Source organism: Capra hircus, chromosome 22 (assembly GCF_001704415.2).
Source record: "Capra hircus breed San Clemente chromosome 22, ASM170441v1, whole genome shotgun sequence".
Taxonomy (NCBI): Eukaryota; Metazoa; Chordata; class Mammalia; order Artiodactyla; family Bovidae; genus Capra; species Capra hircus.
The window spans coordinates 31,719,640-31,732,148 of NC_030829.1; the positions used below are offsets into that span (position 1 = coordinate 31,719,640).

The following is a 12,509-nucleotide window of genomic DNA, read 5'->3' on the forward strand; positions in this document are numbered from 1 at the left end:
TGAGAAATTTGTATGCAGGTCAGGAAGCAAGAGTTAGAACTGGACGTGGAACAACAGACTGGTTCCTAATCGGGAAAGGAGTACGTCAAGGCTGTATATTGTCACCCTGCTTATTTAACTTATATGTAGAGTACATTATGAGAAATGCTAGGCTGGAGGAAGCACAAGCTGGAATCAAGATTGCCGGGAGAAATATCAATAACCTCAGATATGCAGATGACACCACCCTTATGGCAGAAAGAGAACTAAAGAGACTTTTGATAAAAGTGAAAGAGGAGAGTGAAAAAGTTGACTTAAAACTCAACATTCAGAAAACTAAGATCATGGCATCAGGTCCCATCACTTCATGGCAAATAGATGAGGAAACAATGGAAGCAGTGAGAGACTTTATTTTGGGGGGCTCCAAAATCACTGCAGATGGTGACTGCAGCCATTAAATTAAAAGACGCTTACTCCTTGGAAGAAAAGTTATGACCAACCTAGACAACATATTAAAAAGCTGAGACATTATCTTGCCAACAAAGGTCTGTCTAGTCAAAGCTATGGTTTTTCCAGTAGTCATGTATTGATGTGAGAGTTGGACTATAAAGAAAGCTGAGCGCTGAAGAACTGATGCTTTTGAACTGTGGTATTGGAAGAGACTCTTGAGAGTTCCTTGGACTGCAAGGAGATCCAACCAATCAATCCTAAGATCAGTCCTGAATATTCATTGGAAGGACTGATGTTGAAGCTGAAATGCCGATACTTCAGCCACCTGATGAGAAGAACTGACTCATTTGAAAAGACCCTGATGCTGGGAAAGATTGAAGGCAGAAGGAGAAGGGGAGGACAGAGGATGAGATGGTTGGATGGCATCACCGACTCAATGGACATGAGTTTGAGTAAACTCCGGGAGTTGATGATGGACAGGGAGGCCTGGCGTGCTGCAGTCCATGGGGTCACAACGAGTCAGACACAACTGACCGACTGAACTGAACTGAACTCCCATGGTCCAGGCCCTATGCTAAGCACTATGTACATACATTATCTCACTGATCTCTAACAAAACTTAAGACTGCAATTAGAATCATCCATATACTACAAAAAAAAGAGAAAACAGAGGCTCAGAGAAGTTAGTAACTTCTTCATAGTCGCATATCTGGTACACGATGGAACCTTACTTATAACCCTAGACCATCCGTCAGCAGAAGCCAGATTTCTTGATCACAAATGCAAACATCCACATAGCATTTATCGTGTAGCAGGAGCTGACAAACAGTTCATCTTCACAACAACCTGAAATAGCAGGTATTATTATATTCTCATTCTTCGTATGAGGAAACTTTAGCATGAAAGGTCAAGTTATTAGCTCAAAATGGTCCAGAGGATAAGCTGCAGAGATTCAGGATTCACACCCAGGCCAGCACCTCCAGGGTATAAACCTTTAAACCATCACCATGTCCTCTGTTGTCCCCCAAGTAATGACATCTCCAGGGCATGTATCACGTGCTAGGCATTGTGAAACTTTCCATATATGATCTCATGAAATCCTCAGATAATTCTGAAGTAAGTGGTATTTTTATCCCCACTTCTCAGATGGAGGTTCTGTGGCTCAGAGAAGTTAACTCAGCTGTCTAGGGTCATGCAGCCAAGTGCCACATTGGAGGATACAAAGGGCAACGGCTGGGTTTTGCTCCCCACCTCTCCAGTTCCTTTCCTGAGGCATGAATGGCTGGGAAACAGTATGCATCAGACTTTCCGCCTCTGTAAAAAAACCATTCAGTTCGTATAGTCTAGGGTGTGACTATTCATAGGTACCTTTGAGCTAATCTACTAGGAGCCTGTGCAACCACAGTGCATCATACTACAGAACAATGCATGCTTTCTCTATAAATTACACACCCCAGCCTAGCTTGGGGAAAGACCATCTTTTCAGTACGAACACTAGGAATAATTTGGTTTTAAAAACAGAGAAAGTCTACTGTTGTTGCCTTTTTTTTTTTCTGTACAGTTCGAAACTTTACTCCTTCTTCTACAGAAAGTACCTCTTGGTGTTCCATTCCTATCCACTTAAAAGTTCCATCATTTAAACCCAAACAAATCTCTCCAAAAAACACATTATGAATCTTATTAAGAAAAAGCAATTGTTTCATTATTCATTTTTAATAAAAAATGAAAGGAGTAGTATCAAAAAAAATTAAACCTCATTTCTGGAAACAGAATTAAGTAATAAAAAATGCAACTACAGCAAAATAAACTGATAAATCATGGCCTAACATGTCAGGCCCACACAAATTAAAGAAAGCTGATTTGTGTGTGTCACTGGGTTTTTGGTTTTTGTAGAGACGACTTTAATAAAATTCCACAAGGCCACAGACTCATCTGGAGACAAAAATCACATCCTCAGCATCCTCAATAATATACAAAGTCAATAACAGTTGTTACCCTTAGCCAGGATAGGCACAGACATTTAATATGAAGAGACAAGAGAAAATGCAGTCTGCCTTTTAATCATTCTTTCATTTATGGACTCATTTAATCAACAAATATTTATACAATGTCTATTCATGGGCTAATCTCTGGGAACACAATGATGAACAAAAGAGCCGCACTCGCTGACTTCATGGACTGGGAAGACAAGACATTGAAGACATGGATGAATACAGTATCATTATGTGAGTAATTGAGTATGTAAGTAACTAGTATGAAGGAAAAGATCAGGAAGCCATAAAAGAATAACACAGCAAGCTAATTCAGATGAGGGGCAAGGAGGTGGCTCAGGAAGCAACCTTTGAACTGAGACTGGACAATGGAGCAGACAGTAGGCAAAAGAGTGCTCAGAAAGTGTTCAAGATGGCAGAAAGAATGTGTGCAAAGACATAAGGCAGAAAAGACGAAAAGGAAACAGTGCCGTGGGGGTCAAGACTTCCTGGCTCTAGTTCCAGCTCAGCCACTAACCTGGCAAAGTCGTTTCACCCTTCTGGGCCTCAGTCGCTCCAAAAGTGTTCACTGGCACAGTCAGCGGCCTCCTAAGCACCACCATAGGGACAGCTTAGTTGCTAAAGAGATGGCCTCATTCTTCTCAGAGTCCTGGCACTGGTAACTATGCTAACTCCCGGTGGCAGAAGCGCCTCCAGCAACCCACTCCCAAAAACGCACAAGGAGACCTCAATCGAAGGACCACTCTGGCCAAGCAGCAGCCCTGCTGCCTCCTGGGAAGTTGCATCCAGAATCCTCAACCTGGAAACTTACAATATCCCTAGACTATCCAAGACAAGGGCAGTTAATAGAACACCAGGAATACATTGTGTCAGTGGGTAAAAATGCCTGGGGCTCCAACTGACTCGACAAAGAGTTCAAATGGGAGGCCTGAGATAAGCCAAGGCTGGGGCGATATTTCCCCACAAGGGAGACAGAGCAACTGACCAGCCATGCACCTCGCAGGGGAACCTGTCTATATAAGATGCTAAAACAACAAAAGAAGTGGAAGAGATATTCTGGTAGAAAGGAGGAGGTTGAGATGCCCCAAGGACATTCTCCAGTCATAAAAGACGGTTCCTATACTGCCTCCTAAAGGGGGTTAATTGTAAGACCTTGAAACTCTTAAACAGTGTGATGCAAGTTTGGGGCAGAAACAAGTTGCTTGGGGCTGTAGAAGAGAGGCTGCTGGCCTCTGGCACCTCCCACCTTGCATAGCACAAAGTCTAACTGGATGGTGCAGACAAACTGAAAGAATACTAGTGTGAAAGTTCACCTGGTAAGTCTGCAGAGGACTCCCACGGGCCTCAGGCTGACCATGACTTCCTGCCCTCTTTCATGAACACCGCCTTGCACGGTACTTTTTTAACCAGACCTGTCTCCTCCTCCTCAACTCAGTGAGCACAGAAACTGTCTCCTGTTAATCACTCTACCTCAATCGATAGGTCACTGTAACAGTGAGGTATTAATAAATCAGCTCTATGCTGTGTAACCAAAAACTAGTATTAAGGCTATATGATAAAGCATTATAACCCTGAAGTGTTAATTCAGGCTAAGAAGTCTGCAAGCCATCTTTAACTTCAATAAATAAAACTACTTCATAGTTTGCAAGGTTTTCAGTGTGAGATGCTTATAGAAAAATTTCCTGCTCTGCATATACAGAAATGTAATCAGCCACAAATAGGAAATACGCAAACACATGAAGATGATGGGGAGGGGGAGAAAATCGATGAACGTAGAGAAGCTATATCAAACCACCGGGGAAGGTCATTTGCAATTATCTACTCCACCAGCCTTGTTTTCATAAGGAGAGAAAAAAAAATTTTGAAGCTCAGAATGCTGAACGAAAATGCCCCTACCTGGTGACAAAACCATGACTTAAATGATCTCTGAGTTCTTAGATCATTGTTTTCCCCAGCACACTGGGCTGCCACTTCAATGAAATCACATCATGTTACTCCTCTAGCTGGAATCGGCAAAGGCTCTCCATTTTTCATGAGTAAGTGGCAAAGTGTGTACAAATGTCTACAGGGTCTTCCTCCATTTGGATCCCATTTCTTCTAGTGCCATTTCAGCCACTTACCCCTTTGCTCAGCCAGTCTCAGCCAATCTCAGCCAAGAGGACAGTCATGCTGTCCTTGAATCAGGCACCCTCTTGCCCAGGGCCTACATCCTAATCCTTCCCTCTGTCTGCTGAGCTTTGCCCCCAGATACTGGCATGATCCATTCTCTCTATCTCCTTCAGATCTTTCCTCCAATGCCATTTCTCAGTGAGGCCTTTCCTCGCCCACACAATGCTAAATTACAAGTCACCCTAAACCCACCCATGCTGTATCTTCTCTATAGCATGCATTGCCATTTAACATTTGTCTTTTACTTACTTATGTATTTGTTTCTACAGCTCTCCCCTCCCTGACATGTAAGCTCCTTGAATACAAGGATTTTCAACAATTTGGCTCACTGCTCTGTTCTTCAAACCTAGATGGGTGCCTGGCACACAGTAAAAACCTCATAAACATATGTTGAATAACTGGTTATATGGATTGATGGATGGAGTTCAAAAGAAGCTCAAATTCAGAGAATTCAAGAGCTGTGAAATGCCTCACAGGGTCTGGCAGCCCCTGGGCAACAGCCTGTGGCCTGGGTGTCATCTACCATCACTATGTACCCACTCCAGAACTGGCATCCGCTGATACTGTGGGTGAAGGACGGTAAACGAATGAAGTGACACGAAGACTTGTCAAAGCAAGTCCCTGTGAGGCTGCATGACTCCTGGTTAGAAAGGCAACTAACAAGCCAGAATTTTTATCAGCAACAAGACGTTCTTACATGGAGAGATGCTGAAATCACCTCTGAATTGCTTCCCTGTGCCCCTCAGCTTAAGTAGAAGGGGATGGTTTGCTCAGATTGGACGTCCCAAAAAAGAGACCATATTTCAAAAACTTTCTGGCGTGAACCAACATTTGCCATGAAGCCTGAATGGCTGGCACAGCTGAACCTCCATGCATCATTCTAAATATAAAACATCAAGCTTCAATTATAACTTAATGACAGATATATAAAGGAAGATACTAAGAACAGCCAAAAACAAGGCAATAGGAATCAAGGCGAGATATTAAAACTGCATAGTATCTGGCCCACTCATCAAGAAAGGAATAACAATGACAACATTCAGACAGACTCAAGCGAACGTAAGCAGTTATGGTCTTTCATGTTTAAGAATCCAATAAAGGTTTGCATCCAGGCTGTATTTTACCCACTAGAACCTGAAATAGCAAAAACATCCACCAAGAACTACCTGTCTGAACTTGAAAGACACAGGCTAACCCTAATTCACAAACATGAAATCCCAGGGATCACTAAACACCTTGCTAATTTCTAGACAGCCCAACAAATAGATAAACTGAAAACTAAAGTTTTCCATCCCCAGTCTCAGTGGGCCCTCCTGTGTGCTGGACAAGCTACCCAATCCAATGCTCTTCATGAAACGCCTTTTTATGATCTGTTTACCAATGTGAATCCCCTGTTATGCTTTAATTAATTTCCTGGAGAATCAGGGGTGATCTCTATAATCACCAAATGAGGGAGAGCCATTTTTTAATAGCATTAATTTCTTCAGAATCATTTCAGAGAAAGAAAAAAAAAAAAGGCAAAATTGTGAGAAAAGAACTGTTGAAAAAGATTCTAGCATTTACTGAAATGATAACTCTTACTTTCCAGTTCCCCATATTTCCATAGTTAAATCTAAGATGGGGATAGCTCTTCTCTTAAACCCACAAAGGCTGAAGCAGGTGCGTGTTTATAATATGCCATCTGTATAAACCTCCCCACTTGCTAATGGTGCACTGCTGGAGAACCATTTGGGACCATTCAAAACCATTAAGGCTATTAACTCTGACTATGGCCAAGTCTAGTAAACAAATGCCATCCCAATAGGAAATGAGTTAAGCTGGCCTCCAAAATCACATAAGCAAATATTCCCGCAAGTCAGAGGGCCTCACAAAAAGCTTCTCATTGAATTCTTCTGCTGTTGGTTTTGCCCAATTGAAACCAGAGATATCGCTGGAAATGCTCATGTCAGGAAAAACCCACATTTAACTGGAGTGACTTGCGGCGCATTTGAAGTGACTCACAAGAGTTGCTAAGTGCTGCCCGGGTCTCTCAGGCCACCTCACTCATAGCAACAGCAGGTGCACAGAAAAATATTTAGGGAACCCTCATGGACTGTGTCCAGCTCCTCCTACATGAAGTCAAGTTCCTGATCTGGAAATTCTAGACCATAAACAGTCTCACAAAAGAGAAGAGGTCACAGCCAGTGGCGGTGCTAGGTATATTTTTGTCAGGTCCAAATAATACATTCTTTTCAAAATGGAGCCGCCTTCATGCTAAGACTACACCTAGAACACTTCATTTCCCAAATGAAATCATTCTCATCTTTGAAAAGTTCTCTCCAGTATGACCCTCCAAGAAGCCCTTCTTAGTACAGCAGGATCCATCCCTACTCCATTTGCTTTTCAGATTTAATCACTGCTTACATTCAGCCATCTGAGGTCTGGCTTTACTAGCCCGGATCCTGGCTTTAGTTATTCTGTCTTGTGTCATAATGGTTACTGCTCCACTCAACACTAAGGATCTGGGGGAACTTTTTCAATTCCTTGCTACCCCTATGCAGTTGCTTTACAACCAAGAGATACTATAAATAAATGCTGGTTGAACGGAAAGTGTCTTAGTCTTGGATTTAATTTTCTCAACATCTCCAACTAGTCTAATAGCTTAAGAACCAAACCTACTTAAAAATTAACTTCAGTTTTAAGTATAATGAAATCACTCTAAGTTATTAACCCAACCACTCCATGTGTTTATTTTCCTATTTTGTAAAAGCAGGCCAGCCATTGGGTATGATCATCCCTAGGTAGGCAACTCTAAGACTAATGAGGTAATTTCCTTCAATGATGAGGTCTTCAGGATTCTTTGGAATTCACACCTCCCCATTAGTGTGTCATGATTAAGACCCAGTTCCCTCTGGGGAGAAATGACACAAGAGCACTTCAGAATTTTCAAGCAACTCCTCACTACAGACTACTCAGGAGTCACCATAATCTCAATGTGATGGTCCCATACTGTTAAAGAATTAGGAGAGAGTTTACTACAGACAGGAAATGTCCCATCAGATTTGCGTAACTAGTTCTAAACTCATGTTCCAAGTGAGTAAACTCACTATGTTTGCATAAGGATTCATATACTTTTCAGTGAGTTAAAATAAAAAAAAAAGGATGACAGCATAAAAGGGGTATTACCCCAAAACTCGGGTTGCAAGATCTTACAGATACAAATATAGAATGTCCAGTTAAATGTAAATTGAGTGATCAAATAATAACTTTTTGGTATAAGCATCCCATGAAATATTGGCAGAAAGTTTATACTAAAAATTATTCTTTGTACGAAATTCAAATTTACCTGGACATCCAGAATTTTATCTGGCAATCCTACTCCAAACTCAGAAACGGTATTTTATTTTAATTTTAAAAAAAAGAGAGAGAGAGAAAGATAGAAAGAAAGAAGAAACCACAGAGCAATGAATGTGTTTGGTGATGGCTTAATTTTCAGAAAGAATACAGTTAGTCATCAAATAGCATTACAGAACATTTCAGAACACTCGAGATAATGATGCAGGAAAAATAACAAGTAAGTTATACTGAGTACTATGTGTTGGGTATTATGCCAAATCCTTATCTCATTTAATTCTTACTCCCTCCTCAAGAAGTAGTAACTATTACTATTATTACTATTAATGAAAGCAAGATACAAGGTAAACAAGTTGCTCAGTGTCACAGACTAGTAGACATAGAGTCAAATACAGACAGGTTTAATGAAAGGTCTTACCTGCTTAATAGCTGCCACATTTTACAGGTGAAGAAACCAAGAATCTTAGCATTTTGCCCAAACTCACACAGCTGCTCATCAGTGTGGCTGGGATTTAAAGCTCGCAGTGTCTGTATTCAGTCTTAGCCCTAACAAAACACAACCTCTCCAACTCATGCAAAATGGAGAAAATCCCTTTGCCACTTAAAACCAGTTGCAATTACCACTGTCATGTCAGAATGCTTCATCTTCAAAGAACAGTGAGTGCTTAAACCCAGAATGGCCTCCTCGGAATTCTTATCAGACCCATCCAGCTGAATTTTGACTCCTTATAATCTTAAATGTTATCCTGAGTTAGATGGAGAATGTAGAGAAGAGTTCTAATTGGAGAAGAATTTGTTGTTACTGTCATTTCTGTACCAAAACATCTCTTTTAAAGAAGCCACTTATCTGATGTCAACTAGTCTTGCTGCCTAGAGGCAAATTCTTCCTCCTGTACATGAATCCCAAACACAGGCTATAACCTGGAACACAGACGAAGCAGCCACCAGAGCCAGCTTCAAGATCCAATTATGTGTGGAGAGATCACAAGAGCGAAGACTTTTCTGCTTGGATCTAGAACTAAACAAACAGGATTACCACATGTAAAACATCAGAGTTCAGAAAATATCAGAATGTATCCAGAACTTTACCTGTAGCAGACTTACTATGGGAACTCTCATATGCCTTATTTGAAGTGTTTGTCTACCTCTGGAATGAAGACAGATGTCTTAAATCAGAGAAAGAGAGAGGGAGTGTGTGAGTGTGTGTGTGTGTAAGCATGTGCGATACAAGGTATATATAATACAATGTTTATCTAACTTTACCCTCAAAAGTTCCTACAGGGAACAGAAAACATGTTGATCAGAATATGAGTTGGCTGCAGGAAAAGGAGAGGGTGTCTATGGAAAGAACTGACACAGAATTTTTCTCACTTAACTTATAAATACATAATAATCTATAACCATCTGAATACTAGACTGTGTCTTCCGTGAGAATATCGACTTTTTGAGGACAGACACCATGTCTACTTTATCCGCTATGGTGCTTCCCGGGTATATGGTACAAAACAGGCACCCAGTGATGTGATGGATAAATGAATGAATGAGCAGTCACTGTTGTCACCAGTAAACAGTGTACACACAAATCTTACTCCTGTCCTCATTGCCCTTAAAATCTGTGACCAAGGTATGTATCCTCTCACAATCATGACCTCCCTTCAGAGTTAAATGGTGCGTGTGCATCACCATTTCTCACAAAGGCTATTAAGCTGGAACCATCCTAACTGGCCTCCGTGACACCAGACCTTGGCCACCCTCCAGCCTACTCTTCATCTGGCAGCCACAGTGCTCTCCGTCTGCTTAAATCCACCCATGCTCCCTAGTGCTCCAGCCACACTCAAAAGTTTACGACGTCCAAAAGGCAAAATGCTGGGCTGTATTTCCAAGCGTCCTGTCTAGAAGGCTCTCCTCTCATCTGCTCGGCCATCATCTTTCGACAACAAACTTAAACTTCCTTTCTTCTATGAGATTTCACTCTTTCCTTCTCCCTTCAGAGGAACTGACCCCTCCATCTTTTGTCCCTAAAGCTATAATTACAGACCTAACATCACATTCACCTTGGTGAGTTACAAGAAGGTAGAACCCATGTCTTATGGACTAGCCATTGTAACCCTAGCACAGTGCCTGGAAGGCAGTCAGTACCGAACAAACCCTTCCTCAAGGGATAAATGGGTTGTAGAAAACAAACGTGGAAAACTCTGTTAAGCTAATCATTTCTTAATCTCTTATTCCACTGGAGGAATATTGTCCAGACTCATTCATTAAGTTCTATATTTATCTGCTAAATCTACCAGAACAATTATTGAAAGGAGGGACAATGGTGTGTGCTACTGTTGTTTTCATTGTTTAAGTGAACACCTGCTGACCAAGAAACTTCACAGAATGTTGCCTACTTGTACTCGGGATTGAGGTGTCAAAAACAAACCAAGGAGCCCCAAATCAGGAGCCATAGTAAAGGGACCTCAGACAGAAGATACTTCTGAGAGAGCAAATAAGTTTCGCCTCTAGTGTCCATGGTGAAACATGGAAGCCTAGAGCAATGAATTCAGAAGGGCCCAAGGCTCCTTCTAGGTTCATGGAACAAAGAAAGGTGACTGTAAGTAACATCTACTGAGGTGCAGTTGGGGGAAGGAATCAACAGAGCACCACACAGCTACCATTGTCCAGTCCTTCCCCTTGATTAAACATAAGAGGAGACTGTGTGTGTGTGTGTGTGTGTGTGTGTGTGTGTGTGTGTGTGGTCACTCTGTTGTGTCTGATTCTTTGCACACCCCATGGACTGCAGCCCACCAGGCTCCTCTGTCCATGGGATTTCCCAGGCAAGAATACTGAAGTGGATTGCCATTTCCTACTCCAGGGGATCTTCTTGACTCAGGGATCAAACCCACGTCTCTTGTGTCTCCTGCACCAGTAGGCAGAATATTTGCCATGGCTCCTCACGAATGGTTAGCTGAGGGTCACGTGATTAATGAATGGCACAGCTGGGCCTGGAACCAGGCCTCCTAATACGGGCATTCAGTCAACATTTATTGAGTGACTGTTAGGCTCTGAATGGTGCCATTTGCTGAGATAAAATGATGAACAAAAATATTCAGAGTTATCAACCTAGTGAAATTCAGTTTCCTCGACGCCTAATCTGTGACTCCTCCTACCACTTCATAATGTTTTCAACTTCCACCTCCCCACTAGAAAACTCCCATTATATGTAGTGACACTGCCCTGATAATATAAAAACTCTTTTTAAAAAAAATACCTAACTCCAGGTACTTTCCTGGCAGTCCAGTGTTTAAGACCCCACACTTTCAACGCAGGAGGTGCAGGTTCAATCCCTGGTTGAGGAATTAAGGTCCCACATGCTGTGCACCAAAAAAAAAACCAAAAACCTAATTCCAAATATTTCACCCATATTATAACTATTCTTTCTGTCTCTTTATTCTATTTATCCAAACTTTTAAAAACTCATATTTAACCAACAACCCCACAGTGATATTTGAAATATTTTTCAGATAGCTATATCATTCCCAAATCTTATCATCAAAGAACTTATCACAATGTTAGAAGGAAATGTTAGTTAAGCTTACAGAGACCCTATAATTCATGTTTTCCAGAGGTTAAACAATTATCTTAATACTCAGGAACTCAAACCAGTGCATAATAGTTCTTACAGTAAGGAAGTTCTATTTTTAAACCTAGTCCAAATCTTACCACTAAAAGTTAAACTAAATCCACTGTATCATCAAAGACAACAAAAAAACCAGTCACCATCTTACATAAGACGGTGGAGTTAATGTGCTTTGGGTCTGCAATTTCTCAGTTTAATCTTTTTCTCTTTAAAAATGAGAAAAAAAAAAATTAGTGGGAAAGTTAAGCAGCAAAAATGACTGCTCTGAAATCCTAAATAATTCAGCCAAAAATTTTCTTTTTTCTTCAAGGAAAGTAATTGACCCAAAAAGAAGTATTATCTACCTATAATTTTCACTAAAGAGTTTCCATTTTGACTATGAAGGAAACACATGATTTTTCAAATTCATGGTTTGCAAAATCCCAAGGCTCCAAGGAACACGTTATTTCCATAGAGTAAAAAGACACATTTGGGTCTTATTATAAAAAGGACATCAGAAATCAAAACTAATACTATGAACAAACAAATCTTAGCTAAAACTCATTGAAATAATCCAAATGGTTTCCATTCCAGGGAAAATAGTAAGTCAGCAGTTTGCATACGGCTGCCTTTTCTAAATACACAAAATAAGCAAAAACACCACCAGAGGAAAGTGCAAATGCTGAACCCTTTCTATTTCTGTTTCCATGGACTGCAATTCGATCAATATTGCCGCCTGCAGAGCTCCAGCACCATTTACGCACACATCCAGGTGGCCTCCAAAGTCCCGCCCCAAAGACTCCTAGACAAGGTTCAGGGAGCCCTCAATCAAGCCACAGAGTGACAAGACATTCTGGACTCCAGGCTCCAAACACTAGAACAGGTACTGCAAAGCCAGAAAAATTCATCTTTGAAGGTAAGGAGCAACCAAGAATGCTTACCAAGAACATTCAGATTCTAAATAAGAAAAGAATGGGGACAGAGGCAGG

The 12,509-nt window shown here is 41.1% G+C and overlaps 1 protein-coding gene across 5 annotated transcripts in view; it reads right to left on the minus strand.

Annotated features, from left to right (window-relative positions):
- MITF (melanogenesis associated transcription factor) overlaps positions 1-12,509 on the minus strand; it is a 230,901-nt gene that overhangs the window by 194,949 nt on the left and 23,443 nt on the right. The window lies entirely within an intron of this gene.